At 40.1% G+C, this 22753-nt stretch overlaps 1 long non-coding RNA gene across 1 annotated transcript; it reads left to right on the plus strand.

The window, feature by feature from the left end:
* Window positions 1–448: 448 nt before the first annotated feature.
* On the plus strand, window positions 449–5032 carry LOC137173182 (uncharacterized). The gene is made up of 7 exons (XR_010925123.1): window positions 449–2119; window positions 2250–2314; window positions 2393–2581; window positions 2687–2935; window positions 3096–3269; window positions 3425–3573; window positions 3849–5032. It is a non-coding gene; the product is annotated as an uncharacterized lncRNA (long non-coding RNA).
* The last annotated feature ends 17721 nt before the right edge of the window (window positions 5033–22753 follow it).

Below are 22753 nucleotides of genomic sequence, written 5' to 3' on the forward strand. Positions count from 1 at the left end.
CAGACAGCTGTTTTCATTTTGCCACTGCCATACACTCACCATTTATTGACATTAATTCAATGTAGGTATGGAATTATACCTCATGAATTAACTTCCTATCTTGGATCTTACTTCCTAACTTGGCCTATCCTTTCAACAGGAATGCAGGAAACAGAATGATCTCATTGGATGAGGATGGGGTTACCCCAGTTCATTTAGAAGGAGGGTTGATGGTGTCAGGGGTTGCTGGGTTCATGTGGGGGGTGGGACTTTGTGATGGCGTCAAGCATCTAAATTGGGTCAGAGGTTATTCGAGTTCATTCTAAACAATAGACCTGTCAAGTTGATGGAATGTGTTGCAATTAACTCTCATAGGAGTATTTGCAGAAACGTTTTAACTGTTGTAGTACCACTCACTGATTTTCTTAGGGATAAGGAAAACATTTTGTTGTCCCCTGTCTATCAAAAAGTATATGAAAAGGTTAAAGGAACCATATTATGTTTTTCCTTATTTTCTAACATATAAATAGTGTTACAATGTTGGATATTCGTGTTAAACGAGGCCAAAGTGTTGAATAATGAGGTAAACCTATGTAGCAGCATTCCCTGTGAGCAAAAAGCACCAGTTTCAGACTGCTCTGAATGCTAGGTTCCCAACAGTTTTTTCTACTCTCAGCTTGAACTGACGTCAGATCGTGACGGATATCTCCATATGGTCACCCGCTCCATAAACAGCGACACCCCCGCCCGCCCGGTCTCTCGCGGAAGTTAGACCGCTCTGCTGTGCCTTGCTGCTCAAGACTACTCTCCAGGTTTTTGACATTGTTCAGTATGTCTCCCAGTGATTTTTGGTTGCGTAGGAAAGCTATATTTGTATGCCCTTGCTAAAGAAGAAAGCACCAGACAGCAGTGGATACAGTTTTCGGGACAACAGACAAATACCTCTGTGTATGTTTGTTCACACCAGTTGACAGAGGACTGTTTTCTCAACCAAGCCAAGTGTGAAGCTGGATTTTCGGCTAGGCTGCTGCTGAAAGACTGGGCTGTTCCATCTATAAAAGCCCTTGTTGAAGAGTCAGAAGCGCAAGCTGTTAGTAACATTATATCAATATGTCTTGCCTGTGTTTGTCTTGTTTCAATATTCCGACCAAATGGCTTATGAATGCGGTGTCAATGCAGACAGTGGGCATATACACGTAGCTAAAGTTTTCTATCTAGCTAACGGTGATTTGCACATAACAATACAGACGTGCACCAAGCAGTCAGATATGTAATATACCATTATTTCAGCCATGTTCGCTCAAAAATGGAGCGTTATTTTCCTTACCATCAAGGATAAATGTCACCATCCCCCACATGTTACCTGGCTGATTGCAAATTACAAGCAATCCAGGTAACTGTAATAACTTGCTAACAGAAAACAATGAGGGAGAGGGAGGAAGAAGACTTTTAGATGAGGAGTCAGAAGCACAAGCTGTGAGTAACATTGTGTCACTGAAATGTTTGTTGTATGTTGATATTCAGACCACATGGCTTATGAATAGGTGTCAGTGTGGATAGTGGGCATATAAAGGTAGCTAAAGTTTTCTATCTAGCTAACCGTAATTTGCACATAACAATACAGACGTGCACCGAGCAGTCAGATATGTAATATGCCATTATTTCAACCATGTCCGCTCAAAAACGTATCATTATTTTCCTAACCACTGAGGATAAGTGTCACCATCCCCCATGTTACTTGGCTGATTGCAAAATACAAGCAATCCAGGTAACTGTGTTAACTTGCTAACAGAAAACAATGGGGGAGAGGGAGGAAACCTCCAAATGTCTGCAGCTGTTTATTTTACCAGTGGATCCTTCACTCAGGTGGAAAAGATATTGGAGAGACTGTTGCATGTACATAAAAGTATGAAATTTGTTTAATACTAAAATATTTATAACATTTGATCTGCTATGTTTTTCGTACTCAAAGCCATGAATGTCCAGGTGTTCAAATATAACATTTTCAGGAGGCATGCCAGGAATCTTCTGGAACCAGCAATAAACCATAAATGGAAGAAGGATCAGCAGATACTGTTTCGGCATCTGACACAGAAGGGAAAAATCGCATTGGGTGGAGATATGAGGGCAGACTCACCAGGTGAGGACATAATTGAATCACTTCATCTCATTTTCAGTATTATGCTTGATAATTGGTGATTATGAGAAAGTAGAATGTATGTCTAAAAAGTGTAGTATAGAGTTCTTTATAATTTTCTCATATATTAAAGGACACTTCAGCAGCTACACCCTCACGCACCTTGAGAGCAACAACATTGACATTCAGCTTGTACAGGTAAACTTCCATTGACATGGACAGAAAGTCAGTAAGATTTGTGGACATTTAAATATTTTTGATTTATATATGATTTAGTAAATCACTAGAGCAACAAGGTTGGTGGCAGTGCACACATGGAAAAAGAAGGACTCAAAAGAGACCTAGATCTTCCGGAGGCAATCCATCGAATGGATTACATTGTGACTGACTGCCATACACAGGTTCAGAAATTTCTGAGGGAGCATAAGGTCATCCAATACTACGACGTTTGGCACTTTGAGAAGGGTAATTACTATAATTTTTTGTATGATTTTATCACTTTATGATCTAAGCATATTCAAAGTTGTGCATATTTTTTAAATATATTTCACAAAATTTATATTTTGTCAGGTTTGTCCAAAAAGTTGGTAAAACTGGCCAAGAACAAGGAGTGTGTGGTGTTGTGCAAGTGGTTGCCTAGCATCAAAAACCACATTTATTGTACAGCCACATCTTCTAAGTCTGGACCAGAGAAGGTTGCAAAATGAAAGTCCCTTATAAACCACATTCAGAATGTCCACACACATGAAGATCCGCTCTTCCCCAAGTGTGCTCATCCTGACAGAGTCTAAATGGACCCCAGCAAGTGGTTTCAATCAGGTTCGTATGAAGTATTTTTCATCTAATAATAACTGCTTCTATGAAGACATGATTGTAAAAATAATATTAATATGGAATATCTATAAAATAAATGTATCTGTTAAAAAACAAATTCAGTATGCACTTACACCATTTCAATTTTATCTGTCTGTCATTCCAGGTTCAGTGGCCCTATACAAAGTGGAGAAACTCCTATTGAACAAACAAGTTCTCCGTGATGTGGAAAAACATGGAGTCATGACCACCAAACTTCATCACTGGAGGCCCTCCACAGTGTCATTTTACGTTTCGTGCTGGAAAATGTGGTTTTCCCTTACATTGGAATGCTGTGCAGGTAATAATTGTTTGGATAAATAGCATTAAAATATTGTATGGCATCTGCTAGCTGACATATGCAACATGATATTGCGACTCAGCCTTTAAGAAATGTACTTTTAAAAATAGTTTGTTTTGATATACAGACTCAGGCTTTTCCTTTTTTTTCCCAAGGCTGTACCTGGCTGACATGCATTTCAACGAGAATGCAGAGCGAGGACAAGCAGCCACTTCTGAGGGCAAAGCTGTCTACAAGATTATGTTCCCAAAGTCCAAGAAGGGAGAATGCACAGCAAAGCCTGTTGAGACGAAGCCAACATTCAGTAAGTAAAAAACAGAACTTTTATTATAAATAATTAAATATACAAATATAAAACAATCACTGTAACATTTGGCAAACAACTCTTGGCACAGTCATTCTATTTTATATACAAAAAGGAGGAATTGCACACTTATCATTTAACATAATTTAAACTTCTCTTATATTCAAAATTTAGCGTCAATAGTCATAAATAACAGTAAAACGTTCTATTCACAGTGTAAACATCATATTTTGCAGAATATGTGAGTAACCCGATATAGTTTCTCTTTGAGGAAGTTTTGGAAGACCCCACCAGATACACTGGGGAACTCAAACAAATCCCCATCCCAGAGGACCTCTGTACACAGTTTGAGAGACCTTCAAAGGGGGACATCATCGCCAGACATGTCTCACGTTTCAGTCGAGGGGTGGCTGGAACCCAACACAGTGGCCATCAGGATCAGGAAACTCCTGGCGTATACGGCACACACGACGGGATGACAACCCTGACCTGTCTCAAGGTATCCCCAACACCAGCTAACAAAACTGCGGTATGCAAGATACCTGTAACATCTGAAAGACAGAGAGGAAGACATCCTCATCACAGGAAATGGTGACTGTATGGCTTGTTAGCTGTGTTATATAGATTTGCTGATTCCAGTGAAGGACATTTATAAATGCTGGAAATTATGACCTATGAGTCCCAGGGAACAGGATACTGATATTGACCACATTTGTTTGTATTTTTTTTTTATATAGTATGATGAACACAGTGTGCACTTTATGTCTTGTAAATAAACCACTTTATTTTTCTTGTGTTAAGTGATTTATTGTGTTGAAATTTGGGATCATGTGTTTGTACATGTGGAGGAAGAAAATTGATTGCATGTTATAACAACTTTTATAATGAGATGAAAAACTTACTCTTCCTCTCTTTTCCTCCTGAGATGTCCATAGTCTGCTCTGTAGATATTGTGGATGTTTTGTAGGGTGTATGCATTTAAGCAGTTTGGTTGTAGGCCTGGCTGAATGAATAATAAATGAATAAATGAAAAACGTTTCTAACATGGATTGGTAACATCCACAAAGACTGTGGGAAAGATGATGCATGCTCGTCTGTACAATGAACATTTTTCAAATAAAAAGCAATCAACTACGATTTTTATAATACAAAGGGCAGTCATGCTCAAGTGAAGATATTCCAAACCAAAAGCCTGTCAAACTACAGTCTTCTTGGTAAATGTATGTACACATTCTCACAAAACAGTCTACTTGAGTAGCCATTTAATGTACCTCAGCATTATAATAAACGGCGGTGCAGGGACATACTATATAGTCCTTTGGCGACAGCAGGATAACATTTTATTAGCTACGTTACCTTTGGTACTTCGTTACAGCAGACATTTTCCAGTTCAGTCAGCATTTTAGTGCATTTCCCACATATGCACCTAGTAATGGGAATATATTGGAAAATTAGTATATGCAGCTTGTGATAAAAAGATGAAATCCACTGTTATGTAACACAGGAAGCAGGTAATGAGCATAATATTTATCAATCAGAGACGTCCTGCAGTAATCTCTGTTGCTGCAGATGTTCGCGCTGTCCACTCTCATTTTCCGGATCGGATTCGGGCTCTAACATGCACAGTTGGATTTGAGAAGTTGACATTTCCAACAAAGTACGAGAAATTATGTTACTTGTTATGTTTACTGTTTGTTTACTGCACTTCCACAACAGCAAGGGGAAAGGGTGGTGCTCAGCAGCACCGGGTGCTGCTCCTTGGAAGGCTTCCGGAAGGTGACTAATCAGAAACGAGTGGGCTCATCGGGAGGGGGGCAAGGGGCAGGAGGGAGCCAAGACAGACCGTGTCAGAAGGAGTGTGAAATGAAGGGATACATGAAGGGCCAGTAAAAGATAAATAAGGAGTTTTTTGAATGGTGAATCATTTAAGGATGCTTCAGTGGAGCCCGAGATCAACAATAAAGAGCTGGAAATGAGTATGATAGGGCCTCTTTAAAATACTCCTCCACTCTGGTCCTGTCCTGGTTGTTCCATGCTTTGACTGGTCATTTGCACTTTATGTAGATTCCAGCCATGTTGGTAAGGGGGCCCTTTTAGCTTTTGCTAAAAAAAAAATAAAATATGTTAAATTATTCAGTTATTGAAAAAGATGTGTTGGCTTTAGTATTGCCTTTGAAACATTTTGATGTGTATGGTGGTTGCAGTACACCTGTAGTCATCTGTAGTGACCACATTCCACTGACCTTTTTGAACTCATTGCAGTGTCCCAACCAAAGATTAAATGGGTGATTGCAGTTTTTACAGTCCTGTTGTCTAGATATTTGTCATGTCAAGGGGACAGACAACATGGTGGTTGAAGGTGCTGTTCAAGTCTTCTCGTGGTGATAACGGTTAACTGTGTTCCTCTATGTTTCTCTCCTCTTTTCTCCTCCTCTCCTCTTAATCTGATGCTGAGGGATTAGAAATCTTACAAGGAGATAACTTGTTATGGCACCTTAGAATTGCCCCTCAAAGTCATCAGGAATTACACTGAAGACTCTCAAGAATGAGAGCTGGCCTTGCAGATGTCATTGGGAAGGTAGGTCTATATAAAACAAAATTTTATCTAGGATCTCGATCCTACATAAGAGGGAGAATAGTTTAGGTCTACAGTAAATTAATAAAAGGGAGGGATTTCTTGCTACCTTGTGACTACGTGTTGCTGGGAGTGAGGCTCTGGCTGTTGTTTGTGTGTATACACTGAATGGCAGTTCAGTATATTTGGCCCTCGTGGAGTCTCTGGGTGGGGCCCTGGGTGGAGTGCAGCCTGGTGACTCCATACAGTTACAGCCACACAGAACTGCTGCTCTCAGCCAGCTGCCAGCCAGATATATCCATTCATTCCATTCAGATAAGCAAGGGTCTGTCATGGACCTGTCATGGACCAGCTGGGAATTGTAGGCAGCTGCATCTGTCGTTCTGCTGGAGGACATTAATGCTCATGTGGACAACAACCAAGAAACCTTGAGGGGGTGATTGGATATTGTGGTCAGAGGGTCATCAGTGCCTGTCGGGGCAGCAACCTGAGAACCTGCTGGTGGACACCGATGGTGAAGGAGGCTATCAAGCTGAAAAAGGAGGCCTTTCTGACTTGGCTGGCCCTGGGATCTCCTGAAGCAGCAGAGGGGTACTGACAGGTGCAAAAGGGTAGCAGCTTCAGTGGTTGTTGAGAAAAGTACTTTCGGTTGGACTCAAGAAAGTTCTGATAAACCTCAGGGGGGGAAACCGGGCTTAGCCCAGGCTGTTTTTTCAGCAGGGGAGGAGAACTGCTGACCTTGACTGGGGACATTGTCAGGCAATGGACGAAACAATTTGAAGAAAGACTAAACCCAATGAGCATGCCCTCTGTGGAGGAGGCAGAGTTTGATGACTCGGGGGTAGCCTTACCCATATCTCTGGCAGAGGGCTCGGAGGTAGTCAAGGAGCTCTGCACTGGCAAAGCACTGGTTGTGGATGAGATTTACCCTTAGATGCAGAACGCTGTGGGCATTGTTGGACTGTCTAGGCTGATACACCTCTTCAGCATTGCATGAAGTGTTCCTTTTTTTAAAAAAAAAAGGGGAACTGGAGGGTGTGCTCCTGTTTTCAGGGGATCACACTGTTTTAAGAGTTCAAGTATCTTGGTGTGTTGTACACAAGTGAAGGTAAGATGGAATGTGAGGTTGACAGGTGGATTGGTGCTCTATCAGTGGTAATGTGGACATTGCACAGGACTGTTGTGGTGAAGAAGGAGCTGAGCCAGAAGGCAAAACTCTCAATTTACTAGACAGTCTATGTTCCAACCCCCACCTATGGTAAGCTTTGAGTAGTGACTGAAAGAAGGAGATCATGGATCCAAGCAGCCAAAATGAGTTTCTTCCATAAGGTGTCTGAGCTCACCCTTAGAGATAGGGTGACGAGCTTGGACATCTGGAGGGAGCTCCGAGTAGAGCTGCTGCTCCTTCAGCTAAAAGGAGCCAGCTCAGATGGTTTGGGTATCTGGCTAAGATGCCTCCCTTTGGAGGTGTTCCAGGCATGTTCAACTGGTAGGAGATCCAGGGGGAAGCCCCAGAACATGCTAGAGGGATTACATACCTCTTCTGACCTCGGATCCCCAAAGAGGAGCTGGAGGAAATAGCTGGGGAAAAGGATGTCTGGATAACCTTACCATCTGACAAGAGGTTTCAGAAGCTTCTCCTAATGCAATACAATTGTTGTTTAACCTAGGGTCTATGAACAGTAGACCCTAGCTTAATATGCCAGTGCAGAAAAGTTGGCCACAAATGGGGCAGTGATGGCCTAAAGGTTAGATAAGCACGCTTGTGACTGTAAGGTCGCTGGGTCAATCCCTGGACCAGCAAGATAAATCTGTGTGGGTGAAAGTGAAAAAGCAGTACATTCCCCTTCCTTGAGCAAGGCCCTTATCCTTAACTGTTCCGGTGGAGCTGCTCAGTGGCCAACAGATCAGACTGTGGTTGTACTGGATGCAGAAAAACTAGTCCATGCATTTGTTACTTCCAGGCTAGATTATTGCAATTCATTATTATCAGGCTGCCCTAACAAGTCTCTAAAGACTCTCCAGCTGGTCAGAATGCAACTGCACATGTACTGACAAAAACTAGAAAAAGAGATCATATTTCTCCCATCTTAGCTTCGTTGTATTGGCTTCCAGTAAAATTCTGAATTGAATTTAAAATCCTTCTCCTCACCTACAAAGCCCTTAATGGTCAGGCACCATTATATCTTAAAGAGCTCATAGTACCCTATTACTCCACTAGAATACTGCGCTCCCAGAATGCAGGCTTACCGGAGGTTGATACAGTCTCCAAAAGTAGAATGAGAGGCAGGGCCTTCAGCTATCAGACTCCTCTCTTGTGGAACCATCTTAAAGATTCAGTCCGGGGGCAGACACCCTCTCTACATTTAAGAGTAGGCTTAAAACTTTCCTTTTTGATAAAGCTTATAGTTAGGGCTGACCAAGCTCACCTTGGACAAGCCCTTAGTTATGCTGCTATAGGCCTAGACTTCCATTGATGCACTGAGCTCCTCTCTCATCTTCTCCATATGTCTGTATTCATTTACCATTAATGCATGTTACTAACTTGACTTCTTCCCAGAGTTCTTTGCGCTTTCTCGTCCGCAGGAAACCCCATGGACCGTGCTGACGTGGGAAGGTCCTTCTCCTGATGTTCCTGCTGTTGCTGCTGTTTATTGTTGCTAGTCATGTATCTGTTGTTATCTCCCATCCCCCCACCCCCTTCTCTCTCTCTCTCTCAACCCAACCAGTCAAAGCAGATGGGTTCTAGAGCCAGGTTCTGCTTGAGGTTTCTTCCTGTTAAAGGGGAGTTTTTCCTTACTGCTGTCGCCAAGTACTTGCTCATGGAGGAATTGATGGGTCCTTTTCTCTGTAAATTAAAGAGTATGGTCTAGACCTGCTCTATGTGAAAAGTGCCTTGAAATGACTTGTTGTGATTTGGCGCTATATAAATAGAATAGAACAGAATATAATTGCATAGAATTGAATTGAACTTAATTGAATGTTCCTGCAAAAGAGAGTGTCATTCTCAGTGAAATTTTCTGAATGAACAGAGGAGTTAAAGGTGCAGATAAATGTGGAGTTTGACATAAACACCAAGTAACGTTTTATGTTTTGTTAAACCTTTAAATACTCCCAAAAAGACATCTGTTAAAAGTAAGGATTAAAAGTAACTAATTACTGTTCATACCGAGTAAAGTGATGTGACTCTTTGTTACTAATTACACTTCCTGAGTAACTTGCCCGACACTGGATAGGGGTCTGTTGGTTCACTTCTAACTGCATTCTTTCAGAAGCTGAACATCCACAATAATTTTGCCATTGGATCAGTCAGTTCACTGCCTACTGAAGCAGGGAGCAGTCTGAGACACACCAAGAGTGACCATGACTGTGTGTGTGATGAGAAGAGGTGGCACTTCACCAAACATTTTCCTTAACATATCCGTTGAGGTCCCCGTCTTTGAAATTCCATTCATATTTAGAAGTCTTCTTTATACTGTTAAAGGCTGTCATTTAACTGAGTTTGACAAATTACTCGATTGTGCTGTTACTCTATATTACTTTAAAAGGTTCCAATAAAATATAAAACAGAGATTCCTCTCTCATAAATAACTCTGCTCATCAGACTTAAAATGGGAGAGGGCAGTGGTAGGTCTGACTTCAAAATAGCCACAGCTTTCAGAGATCACTTTTAATTGACAGTTTTCTGTCTGGCTGACACGTTTTATCTGCCCCTTCTGTGTTCGCATGTGAATGCATTTCACTCCACTTGAATCTGTCCAATTTGAGGGCTACTTTACATGCAACATGCATTACTGTGCATTTCAATATTGTTATTCAAGAATAAAATATGTACTGTTTTAATATGTCAGTGTTATCGCTGCATGTTTTTTTTGTTTGTTTTTTGAAAGGATGACGACAAAAAACTGCCAAGAAAATACACACCCATCCACACAAACACTGTCTCCACCTCTCCTGCTTCTCATGCTGTCTCTTTTTTTTCATCTCTCCACCTCACTCTCCTCTTTCTCTCTGTCTTTCTGTAGTTCAAAGGCTGCCAAATCCTTCCCAAACCAATTAGAGTGTATGTAAGGTCCTCAGGGGGCCCCTGCAGTGACAGTACAGGGTACAGAGTGGCAAGGGGTCTGAAGAGGCAATCACAGTCTGCAGTATTCAACAATATCAGAGAGCAACAACAATAGCAGGCCATAAATCAGCCCTGGAAAAGTGAATAGAAATTGACTTGTTGGATATTGGGAGACAAAGATAGTGGCTGGTTTAAGAAGCAAGAAACACATACAAAATCAGAAAAACAGAGGAAACCCAAACAAATCACTCTGATGAGATGGTTATCACATATATATTCTTCAAATGCCTGTCTTTAAGCAACCATGTTTTGTTGACATAACAGAAGCACAGGGATTTGTGCCAAATATTTTTGAAAAAAGCATTCAAGGGGATATATTATACCCATTTCCAGGTCCATATTATTATTGTCTACTGCATGGTTTACAATTGAAAAAACTCCTTATGTGTCCTATATTGGCCCTTTATGCAGCCCCTCAGTTAAGCCTCTTTCTGAAACAGGCAGTTTTAGCTCCTGTCTCTTTAAAGCCATTTCCCAATGAGCCCACTGTGCTCTGATTAAGCAGGCTTCCATTAGCTACTTTAACAAATTATAGTAGAGTGTATATATATATATATATATATATATATATATAGTCTTCCAGGGAGCATTTTTACATATGTTCACCTCAGTTTTGAAACTTTGACCATGTTCAACATGGACATTCAATATCGTTACAGAATATAAATGACAGAAAATTACAAAAAACATTATATGTCCCCTTTAAGAATGTTACTCCACAGGTACATTTTTTTCACACTTACTAGTAAAAGGTTTGGCATGCTGAGATTTATAATTTGCAATTCTTGTAAACTTTACTGGCTCAGACAAACCAGAACCTCCTCTCTCTACCAGCAGTACCTGCAGGCAGTGAACAACATCAACAGCAGAGGGAGGAGGACAGAGGATAAGATGAAGAACTGCCTGTGCAGAGAGCAGTTGCGCACACATGCTGTATAGTGCCAGAAACAGGCTGTGATAACGAAAAGGAAAATTATGAAATCGGTACATTAAAGGGAGTAGTCACCAATTGGGAGCACAGCGGGAGAAAGGGTTAAAAATATGGAGACTCCCACAAAAATCGGGAGCGTTTGCAGGTATGTGAATATCTGTTCCTTATCATGAAGTCCTTTAGTGGCTGTTAAGCAGTGGAACTGAATCCACCAAGCTCCCTGCAGCTCTGCTCTGATCCATCACTCAACTATCACCAAGATCATTAATTCTGACAGAACATGAGCTCAGCCAAGGAGTGCAAGAAAAGAGGGATCAGATCATCAGATGGATGGAGTTCCACTATGACCCAGTGACTTCCTCTGTGTTCACAGCAGCATGGTGGATGCCAAAAGTGTTTGTACAAGTTATTGAATGACAATTGTGTTGTACTGGTCACTGAGATATTGGAATACCCTTACATCAGTTTGTTCTCAGTGGGACCGACTTTAAAAATGGAGTGAAGAGCTTAGATATGTGGAAGTGGTCTGAGTGAGTGAGCAGTGAAAAAGGTTTACCCAATTCAGTAAGAGGCAGCTGAGTAGTGCTGGCAAAAAATGAACAAACTAATCTTTTGTACTGTACTTGTTGGTTTTGTTTGGCATACACTTGCTCTGCACTGGTACATAATGCCTCGGGAAATAGCTACAGCTTTGTACTCTGAGTCCAACACTGACAAAAGCTTTTGCCTTCTTCAGCTTTTATCCATTTCCAAACAAATGATCAACTATCAAAATGAGTAGGGGTGTAACAGTATGTGTATTCGTCCCGAACCATCACGGTGCGGACATTACGAGGTGGTGCATGAAAGAATGAATGAAGGAATGAATAGTTTATTTCGGTCATACACTGTAAGGAAAAAAACAACAACTTGTGTGGGTGAGTATGCAACTCACAAAAACATCATCATTCATGTTTACACCAATCCATTTCACACAATAAAAAAATGCAATTCAATCAATCAATCAATGACCAAAAAAAGAATAAGGCTGAAGCCCAGGGCTTAGGTTTGCCTATCCTATACAATGCATAAGATAACCCTGAATATCAGCAGTACAAAAGAAAGGGAAAAAAAAGAAAATTTACTCTAAATTGTAATCCTAATTATTTATTCCTGAATTATTTTACATTTTAAGGCTTTATTGAAACTCAACAGAGAGTTAAACAATTTCAACTCGTCACTAAGACCATTCCATAGTGTGACTCCCAAAACTGAAACAGATCTGTATTTTACATTGGTTCTCACTTTACATGTTTTAAAGATATACAACCCTCTTAGATTATAATTTCCTTCCCTTGATTTAAAAAATCATTGGAAACAAATGGGAAGGCTTTTATTCCTAACTCAAAAAAGTATTAGGGCATCTTTTTTCATTGAAGGGACACCAAATTCTGCACTTCAGTATGTTAAACTTAGGGGAACCCTAAATTGCACCTTTTTTTTGTTCACTAGAAGGGCACCCATACAGAACCTCCAGCTCATGCACATGGGTGTATGCTAGCCGGCTTAGCCAAGGTAATCTGGGTTACCCTGCTATCAGAATGACAAACAAGAGTCCCATAACACTAACCAAATGCAACACTATTATTAAAATATGCTCCGTTATCTCTGTAATAAAATGATACCCCCCCCCCCCCTCCCTCCGGTTGTGTTGGATGTTTACATTTTTCAAAATGAAAGACCAAAATGTTATTTTCTAGTCCCGACGTAATCCATGGGGTTTCTTGCAGATGAGAAAGCACAAAGAACTCCGAGGTAGAAGCCAAGTTAGTAGTTAGGGGGATGGGGCGGGGGGACACAGAGAAGCAGAACAACAACAGCAACAACAATAACAATAGATGCATGACTAGCAACAACAAACAGCAGCAACAGCAGGAACAGCAGGAGAAGGACCTCCTCACGTCAGCGCGGTCCATGGGGTTTCCTGCGGATGAGAAAGCACAAGTCAAGTTAGTAACATGCATTAATGGTAAATGAATATAGACAGATGGAGAGGATGAGAGAGGAGCTCAGTGCATCAATGGAAGTCCCCCGGCAGTCTAGGTTTATAGCAGCATAACTAAGGCCTTGTCCAAGGCGAGCTTGGTCAGCCCTAACTATAAGCTTTATCAAAAAGAAAAGTTTTAAGCCTACTCTTAGATGTAGAGAGGGTGTGTGCCCCCCCAGAGCCTGATAGCTGAAGGCTCTGCCTCCCATTCTACTTTTGGAGACTGTAGGAACCACAAGTAAGCCTGCATTCTGGGAGCGCAGTGTTCCAGTGGGGTAATAGGGTACAATGACCTAAGATATGATGGTGCCTGACCATTAAGGGCTTTGTAGGTGAGGAGAAGGATTTTAAATTAAATTCTGGATTTTACTGGAAGCCAATGAAGCAAAGCTAAAATGGGAGACATATTATCTCTTTTTCTAGTTTTTGTCAGTATACGTGCAGCTGCATTCTGGACCAGCTGGAGAGTCTTCAGAGACTTGTTAGGGCCTGATAATAAGGAATTGCAATAATCCAGCCTAGAAGTAACAAATGCGTGAACTATTTTCTCTGCATCTTTTTGAGAAAGGATGTGCCTGATTTTTGCAATATTACGTAAGTGAAAAAAGGTAGTCCTTGAAATTTGTTTTATGTGGGAGTTAAAGGACATATACTGATCAAAGATAACTCCCAGATTCCTTACAGTGGAGTTGGAGGCCACGGTAATGCCATCTAGAGTATATATAGCGTTAGATAATGTGTTTCTAAGGTGTTTTGGGCCAAGCACAATAACGTCAGTTTTGTTTGAGTTTAGTAGCGGAAAATTGCAGGTCATCCAGGTCTTTATGTCCTTAAGGCATGCTTTGAGTTTAGTTAACTGATTGGTTTCATTTGGCTTCATTGATAAATATTATTGGGTATCATCTGCATAGCAATGAAAATTTATGGAGTGTTTCCGAATAATATTGCCCAAAGGAAGCATATACAAGGTGAATAGTATTGGTTCAAGTACAGAACCTTGTGGAACTCTGGGTCTAACTTTTGCGTGCATGGAGGATTCATCATTAACCAGCCTAAACCAGCTTAATGCAGTTCCTGTAATGTCAATTAATGTTCCAGTCTCTGTAATAGAATGTGATGATCAATTGTGTCAAATGCAGCACTAAGATCTAACAAGACAAGTACAGAGAGAAGACCTTTGTCCGATACAGTTAGGAGATCATTTGTGACTTTCAATAGCGCTGTCTCTGTGCTATGAGGTGCTCTAAATCCTAAGTGAATATCCTCACATAAACTATTGTTATGTAGAAAGTCACACAACTGGCGACTGCTTTCTCAAGGATCTTAGAGAGAAAGGGAAAGTTAGATATAGGTCTATAGTTGGCTGAGACGCCTGAATCAAGAGTAGGCTAGAAGAGGTTTAATTACAGCTACTTTAAAGGACTGTTGTACATAGCCCATTACTGAAGACAGATTGATCATATTTAATAGAGAAGTGCTAATTAAAGGTAAGACTTTCTTAAGCAGCCTAGTTGGGATGGGGTCTAGGAGACAAGTTGATGGTTTGGATGAAGAAATCGTTGATTAATTCAAGTAGGTCAATTGGAGAAAAACAGTCTACATATATATCAGGTTTAACAGCTGTTTCTAAGGTTCCTGTGTTTGGGAATAAATTGGTGCCTATTTAGGGCAGGAGGTGTTGAATTTTGTCTCTAATAGTTAGAGTTTTATCATTAAAGAAGCTCATGAAGTCGTTACTACTGAGAGCTATAGGAATACATGGATCAATAGAGTTATGACTCTTTGTCAGCCTGGCCAAAGTGCTGAAAAGAAACCTTTGGTTGTTTTTATTCTCTATTAATGATGAGTAATAGGCAGCTCTGGCATGACAGAGGTCCCTCCTATATGTTTTAAGACTATTCTGCCAGACTAAGCAAGATTTGTCGAGGTTCTTTGGTGGAATGCCAAATCCTTTCAAATCTTTGCAATGCTTGCTTTAATTTGCAGGTTTGGGAGTTGTACCGTGGAGCTGACCTCTTACGTTTTATTGTTTTCCTTTTTAAAGGGGCAATGGAGTCAAATGTTATTTGCAGGGAGCCTGCGGCACTATAAACAAGATTATCAATTTGGGAGGGACTAAAATTAGTATAAGAGTCCTCTGTAGTATTGAGACATGGCACTGAGTTCAATACTGATAGAATTGCTTCCTTAAATTTAGCTACAGCACTATCAGATAGACATCTAGTGAAGACATTTTGTCTAATGGCGTGTAATCCAGTAATAGGAGGAATTCAAAAGTTATTAAGTAATGGTCTGATAAAATAGGATTTTGTGGAAAAACTATCAAATGTTCAATTTTGATGTCGTAAGTCAGAACAAGATCGAGGGTGTGATTAAGACAGTGAGTGGGTTTATTTACACTCTGAAATAAGCCAATGGAGTCTAACAATGAGATAAACGCAGTGCTAAGACTATCATTATCGACATCCACGTGAATATTTAAATCACCTACTATAATTACCTTATCTGTACAAAGGACTAAATTTGATAAAAACTGTGAGAATTCAGATAAAAATTCAGAATGTGGGCCAGGAGGATGGTACACTATAACAAACAGCATTGGCTGTAAAGTTTTCCAGGTTGGGTGAGAAATATTAAGAACAAGGCTTTTGAATGAGTTATAATTAAATTTAGATCTAGGATTGATAATTAGGCTTGAGCTGAAGATGGCTGCAACTCCACCTCCTCGGCCAGTATCTTGAGGAATGTGAGTATTAATATGACTGGGGGAAGTGGATTCATTAAGGCTTACATATTCTTCATGACACAGCTAGGTTTCAGTAAGACAAAATAAATCAATATGATGATCTCAGATTAGATTGTTTGCTAATACGGCTTTAGATGATAGTGATCTAATGTTTAAGGGTCCACATTTAATTCTTTTATTTTGTTGTACAATTACAGACATGGTGTTAATTTTTTTTTAGATTTTTATGAATGACTCCTCTTTTGTTTATTTTAGATTTAATTGATTTAAGTGGTCAGGGGACAGACAGTTTCTATTTGGTTTTGGCTGGGTAACAGCTCTAATGTAAGCACAGAGAAGCATGTTGGACTCCAGCTCTGCCTCCTGGTCTCAACTCTGGGTTGTCATGGTTTTGGTCTACTAATAAACTCAGCCATATTTCTAGATATGAGAGCAGCTCCATCCAAAGTGGGATGTATGCCGTCTCTCTTACCAGGTTCTCCCCAGAAAGTCTGCCAATTGTCTATGAAGCCCACATAATTTGCTGGACACCACCTCGACAGCCAGCGGTTGAATTGTGACATGCAGCTATACATGTCATCACTGGTCAGATTTGGCAGGGGCGCAGAGAAAACTATGGAGTCCGAAATTGTCTTTGCATATGTACACAACTCAACATTCATTTTAGAGACCTCCAGGAGTCGCTACTGCCGACATGAATAACAATTGTACCACAGAGTCGCCTGCTCTGGCCCCAGGAATACATCTGACTATGGCTGCTAGTGTCGCTAACTTCACGCTTCTCACCATGGAGCTGCCAATAATCAGAGTTTGTTTCTCAATGGGTGCATCGCTGAGTGGGGAGAACCTGTTTGAAACGTGAACTGGTTGGTGGTTAACCATAGTCTTCTGCTTAGGGCTATGCTTCCTTCGGACAGTCACCCAGTCACCTGGCTTCCTTGCTGCTCGGGAACTACCAGGGGAGTAGGAGCTACACTAGGTCCGTCCGCACTGGCTACTTGGGGCTGGCTAACTACATTAGCTAATGATTGGTTTTTCATGGTGTGGAGCCATGCTTCCAATTCACTGAGCCTCACCTCCAGCACTGCAAATAAACTACATTTATTACACATACCATGATCACTAAAGGAGGCAGAGGAATGGCTAAACATATGACACACTGAGTAAGAGAGAGCAGGAGAGCGAGAGGGAGAGAGAAGCCATTGCTAACTGCTTAGTTTAAGTTAGCTGCTAAGCTTACTGCTGAGTTAAAATAACTAACAACTGTGGGATTAGCAAGAAAAGTTGCTTAAAGAAGGAGGGAGCCAAGATTGCTTCAGTAGAACTAGCGTAAGTTTAAATATACCGCAGGATTTATTCACAGTAATGAAGAATATAGCAAAATCAATTGAGTTGAGAGCAGCAAAAATGCTATCAGTAAATACATTCGGGAACCGGAAATGACACAATACACTTACCGCAGCACGTCAGCCAAGTCAGCACATACTCATCCACCATGGGGGAACCATGACCCCAAAAGGTACATACCAAACCATGAACTTGGTGTATTGCTATACCCCTAAATATGAGGCATTCAAACAAATATTAAAAACTCACTTGAGTACTATGTGGCAAAGTTTGGCTTCAAGCTGCGAAGGTGGTGACTAACTGACATGTTTTCTCCTCTGGGCTTAGTGCTAGTTATATGTGCTCTCTGTGAGACCGTTTAGTACTACAAAATCTGACTGAACTCATTTTTTATTTCTGCTACTGTCATGTTAAAACATGAGTTGGTATATTATTGTTTGTTTGCTGTAGAAATAATGCATGCAAAATAGTAGCATAAACACCATTATCACAGTAAGTAAAATAAAACACCTAATGGTTTCATAATTTAGCTTAACACTTCATATTTTGGAAGGATAATGAAGCAGAAATTGCTTTACCTCCACTCAGCACCAACATATATCAGCGTGTCTTGTGGCTTGAAAGGTATGTGACGCCTTGGAAGGCCTCCTTCTTCATCAGGCAGGTCCATAAGTTCTTGATTTGGCTCTTGGATTGCTGCCATGACAAGCAGCAACAACTGTCAGGTCACAACTCCTTGCAGCTGCTTCCATGATAGAGATTTTGAACATGTCCATGCCTTGGATCAGTCTTACCTATCTGATCCGACTCAGATGAGTTGGGAGTCATGATCCTTATCTTTAGTTCTACGAATCACTGAGAACCAGAAATAAACACACATGCTGGTAGTTGCAGGCAAACACCTGGGGCCAGATGCATAAACTATGCATACACACAAAAACCATGCATATGCCCCATACATAAACTGGTATTTATAAACACAGAATGTGCGGTGAGAATGTGCGCACCTCATGCAGACTTTAGACCAGGTGTTTTTCTAAAGCCTGAGGGTGATGTGATGAAGTGGCGATAAAATGTAAGGTGAGAGACATAATCTTTAAGTAAAACATTGTTTAGGTGATAACCAACTACACTAATTATGTGATTTTTATGCATTTCATAGCGATCTGAAAAGGGCAATCAGGTGCATTTATAAATGTAATATTGATTAATTAATTTTGTGTGATTAATTTTATCATTCTTTTAATTTACACAGGACTCAACATTTTATTTTGCAGTTCTTTTGTAAAGTCGATTTATTATGAGCGCTACAAACGAATCATAGATTATATTTCTCAGATTTCACTGCTGATGATGGTTTACAGGTCCATGTGATGAATTATTGTTATGGACGGTATAAAGATGGTGATAAGATGATTATACGAAAATGGCTGGTTATGGGCAGCCATTTTATTTTATTTATTTTGTGGAAGTGGAAATGAGGCTTGTGCATGTGCACCTAGTTCCACAATGACTGAGATTTATAAAACACATCCATGCGTATGTGTTACGCCCATAGAGTGGAAGCTCAGTCGAGGGGTGACATATTTTACAAAATAATTTATTCTAAAAGAACAAATTAAAACAGTGTGAGTCAGCTGATCTTCCATGGCTTTACTTTTGATCTGATAACTGCCAACTTAAATTAGTTGGAACAATACAACAACAATGCAATACAATAACAATATAATATAAAAATTCAATATTTCAAAATATTGAGTCATATCAGTCATGTATAAACTAGCTATTTCCATTTAAAGTCAATAGGCTAACAGAATCACCATATACATAAAATAGTCTATTAAAATTGATCAATTCTATAACGGAGCATTGAAATGCTATATCAGTCTATTATCTGCAATTATTTACAATTCTTATCATTTCCAGTATAAAACAATTATCTCATTCCCTCATAACTTCAGTCATGCAACATTTACATTACAATATAATCTCTCTCATTCATCCTCTCTGTTTACGCGTGACTATTACAACCCGTGAACTGCCTGGTTGCCTTGGCAACGGTAAACAACAGTGCTGCTAATCAGCTGTTCGGGCTCTGGCTCTAACTGTCTATGTTCTATAACCGTTATAAACAAACTGAAAATAAACGTTATCAACCATTATAAACTGGAACTCAAAATAAACGTTATTAACAAGCGGCAACCTCTGGGGCTGTAAAATGAAGCCAATGTGGAAGTGCCAAAATCTGCAGTTCCTTGAATGGCCACTTGAGGCTGGCTCCAAGAGTCATTCCCCATAGACCCCCATGTTAAAATGCCCAACTTTACAGCAGAAATAAACATGTTTACAGCCTGGTACAAAAAACAGTTTTGGTCTCTACAGCTAATTTCCCCTTTCATGACAACCGTACAGGGGGTGAATTTTTTTATAACTCACCCATTTAAATTTTATTAAGCCATAAAGTTATGCATAATGAAGGACATGGCTGCTTTGAGTGACAGGTCCGCTAGCTGCTAGGTGGCTTGTTTCAGCCATTCGGCCCGCCTCTTTGCCCATTTTTGATTGGCTGGGAGTTAGGCAGCGTCACGCACTGCCAAGATGGCGATGGTTGGAGCGGCTTGCTTTGAGCTTCAAAACCGCTCTTCAGAAACCAATGGGTGACGTCATGGTAACTACGTCCATATTTTTATACAGTCTATGGTTATTAACCGTTATAAACAAACTGAAAATAAATGTCATTAACTGTTAACAAAACAAAGAAAATAAAAACCACAGAACACTATGACATTAAATCTTACACAAATATACATATCAATGGAGTCAGGCCACTTACATCTGACTCCCTTTGGCATTTTGACAGGTTTAATTTAAAGATAGCTATCATCGTAACTGGCAAGCTAGTGCCAACTTGTCCCACCAAGCTGGCGCATATAACCAACAAACTACATGCTACAATACATAAAACAGTAAAACATAGTATATATATATATATAACAATAGTACATTTAATAGAAAATACGAAAAACTGTATACATGCTTACATGACATTTACCCACCTGAAAGAACAAATTAAAACAGTGTGAGTCTGCTGATCTTCCGTGGCTTTACTGTTGATACGATAACTAGCTACCAACTGAAGAACGCAGCAGGCTCATACCTTATAAACCCCCATGTGGTGCCTTTTTCACTCCAAATACCCATATGTGAAATTATAAATCTGACAACATGAATGCATGCGTATGCATACTTCTGGCTTTGTGCATACACACAGGCACATCCCATATATGAATTCAAAAGTATTGCCTTGTTGGTAATAGTCCCACAGTATGGGACATCACATTTGGACAGAGATGTTTTGTAGATTTGAAAGAATGAAGCTAGCTGTGAAAATGCTCCTCCTCAGCTACTGTAGGGCTCATAGGACAGCTCATAGTACTTCCCATCTCCATGTTTTCAATTTGTTCACTATAATGTAGTATAATATAGTTATTTGCCAATTTGTTTATTATAACAAGATAGACAAAAGGTAGATGTTGAAGACTGTGTACAATGTATGTATGTGTCTGTATGTGTAGCGGTAGATGAATAACATTTATTTTTGTTATCTTGTAGACTCTGCTTGCCACTGCTGCTGTGTTTAGGTTACTTTGTTAGGTTTATTTGCTTTGTGTGTTTGCATGGTATACTTTTGTTTAGGCATTTAATTCATCCCTTGTTTGTTACTGTAGGCTATTCCTTTGGTTCTATACATCTCTTCCTCTAAGAAAATAATGTTAATAAATAATGTAGAATACTGTGCATTGTGGTGAAATATATTTCTAGACAGTTGGCACAGTGGCCATCGTAGGTGGATTCCCCTCACCTGCAGTTCACAGCCCTCTAATTGTGTGTGTGTGTGTGTGTGTATGTGTGTCTTTTTCTTGTTGTGCAGTTAATGCAAAGTATTTTATTACTGAATGTAATGCATTAATGTATTTTATGAAAAATAGATTTTAAATAAATTATTGTCCATTTTAAATGCTTTACAATCCCAGTGTTTTCCCTACACTGTAAAAGCAAATAGTATACCTTACTAGAAATAACATAGCAAGTTGACTAGATTTTAACCAAAATGTTGAGTTTACTATCAGTGGTTAATTGTTGTGAAAATAAAGGTGGCAGTAGTTCACAGAAATACTATTATTCAAATGAACTTACTCAGAGAGTCTAAGTTGTTACTTGAAATAATGACCAGTACGTGGCGATAATATCCCCCATGGAGGTAAATCGCTATTTAAGAAGTATCCTTGCTGTCACCTCACCTTCACCTGCGCACTGCGTGTTCTCCACTCTCCTGGACAGCTCGCGTTGCCGAAATTTTTTTTTTTTTTAATTTTTTAATTTGCAGAATGTTTAACTTTTGCTTGCATTCATGTTAGCTAGCTAACGTTAGCATCTAGCCTAAGTCAGCAAATGTTGATACAAAGTAATGAGTTAAGTTGTAGATGTTACTCAGGGCTCGACCATGGCCATTTTGATTTAGCGGACTAAAAGGCAACGCACTAGAAGCGCTATGAGGTGCGTCAAACTGCCTTGACGCACCTAATCCGACCTTGTTTCGATTTTTGGAGCGTCAAATGCGGACCCAGCGACCAAAGCTGTTTTCTCTGCAGCTGAAAAAGAGAGAGATAGCGCAAGTCAGCTGAGCACCAGCGAGCTAGAGAGAGAGACAGTGCGACGGTGGTCGAGTAAGGGGAGTGAGTGGTAGTGAGAACAGAGCTGCTGAATGAGAGAAATAAAACATTATATTGCAGAGGAAGAAAATGAAACTGAAACTAAGAGCGTCTGTGTCCACAGTAAATCATCTGTTGACTGATGGTTATTTATTTGTGCTTTAAAACATAACTGCTGTAAAATAATCAGAATATAACGTTTTATTTCTCTCATGCAGCGTTTTGTTCTCACTGCCACTGCCTCTCCTTACTCACCACCGTCTCTCTCGCTCAGTGGTGTCAGCTGGCTTGCACTATTTCACTCTTTTTCGGCTGCAGAGAAAACAGCTTTGGTCGCTGGGTCTGCATTTGACACTCCAAACAAGGTCGGAGTAGGCGCGGCAAGGCAGTTTGACGTGCCTCATAATGCTTCTAGTGAGTGTTCGGCCATTAAAAACAATAGGTGTATTTCAAAACGCGCGCGTCACATGCTTCCAGAGTGTTTAGGCCTTCATTCACCGATTGGCCAAAAAGTTATTTTGGACCCTGCATATATGGGCCAGTGTGAAAAAACAAACATTAAAAAATGCATATTTTTTTTTTTTTTTGACTATGAAATGACAAATATTTGACTATTAGAATGACTATCTTTTTAGAAATGAGCATGCAAAATGCCAACATTTAGTCTACACATTTGAGTGTGAGAACACTTTGTATCTGCCACCTCTCTCCTTCTAG

Source organism: Thunnus thynnus, chromosome 21 (assembly GCF_963924715.1).
Source record: "Thunnus thynnus chromosome 21, fThuThy2.1, whole genome shotgun sequence".
Classification (NCBI taxonomy): domain Eukaryota; kingdom Metazoa; phylum Chordata; class Actinopteri; order Scombriformes; family Scombridae; genus Thunnus; species Thunnus thynnus.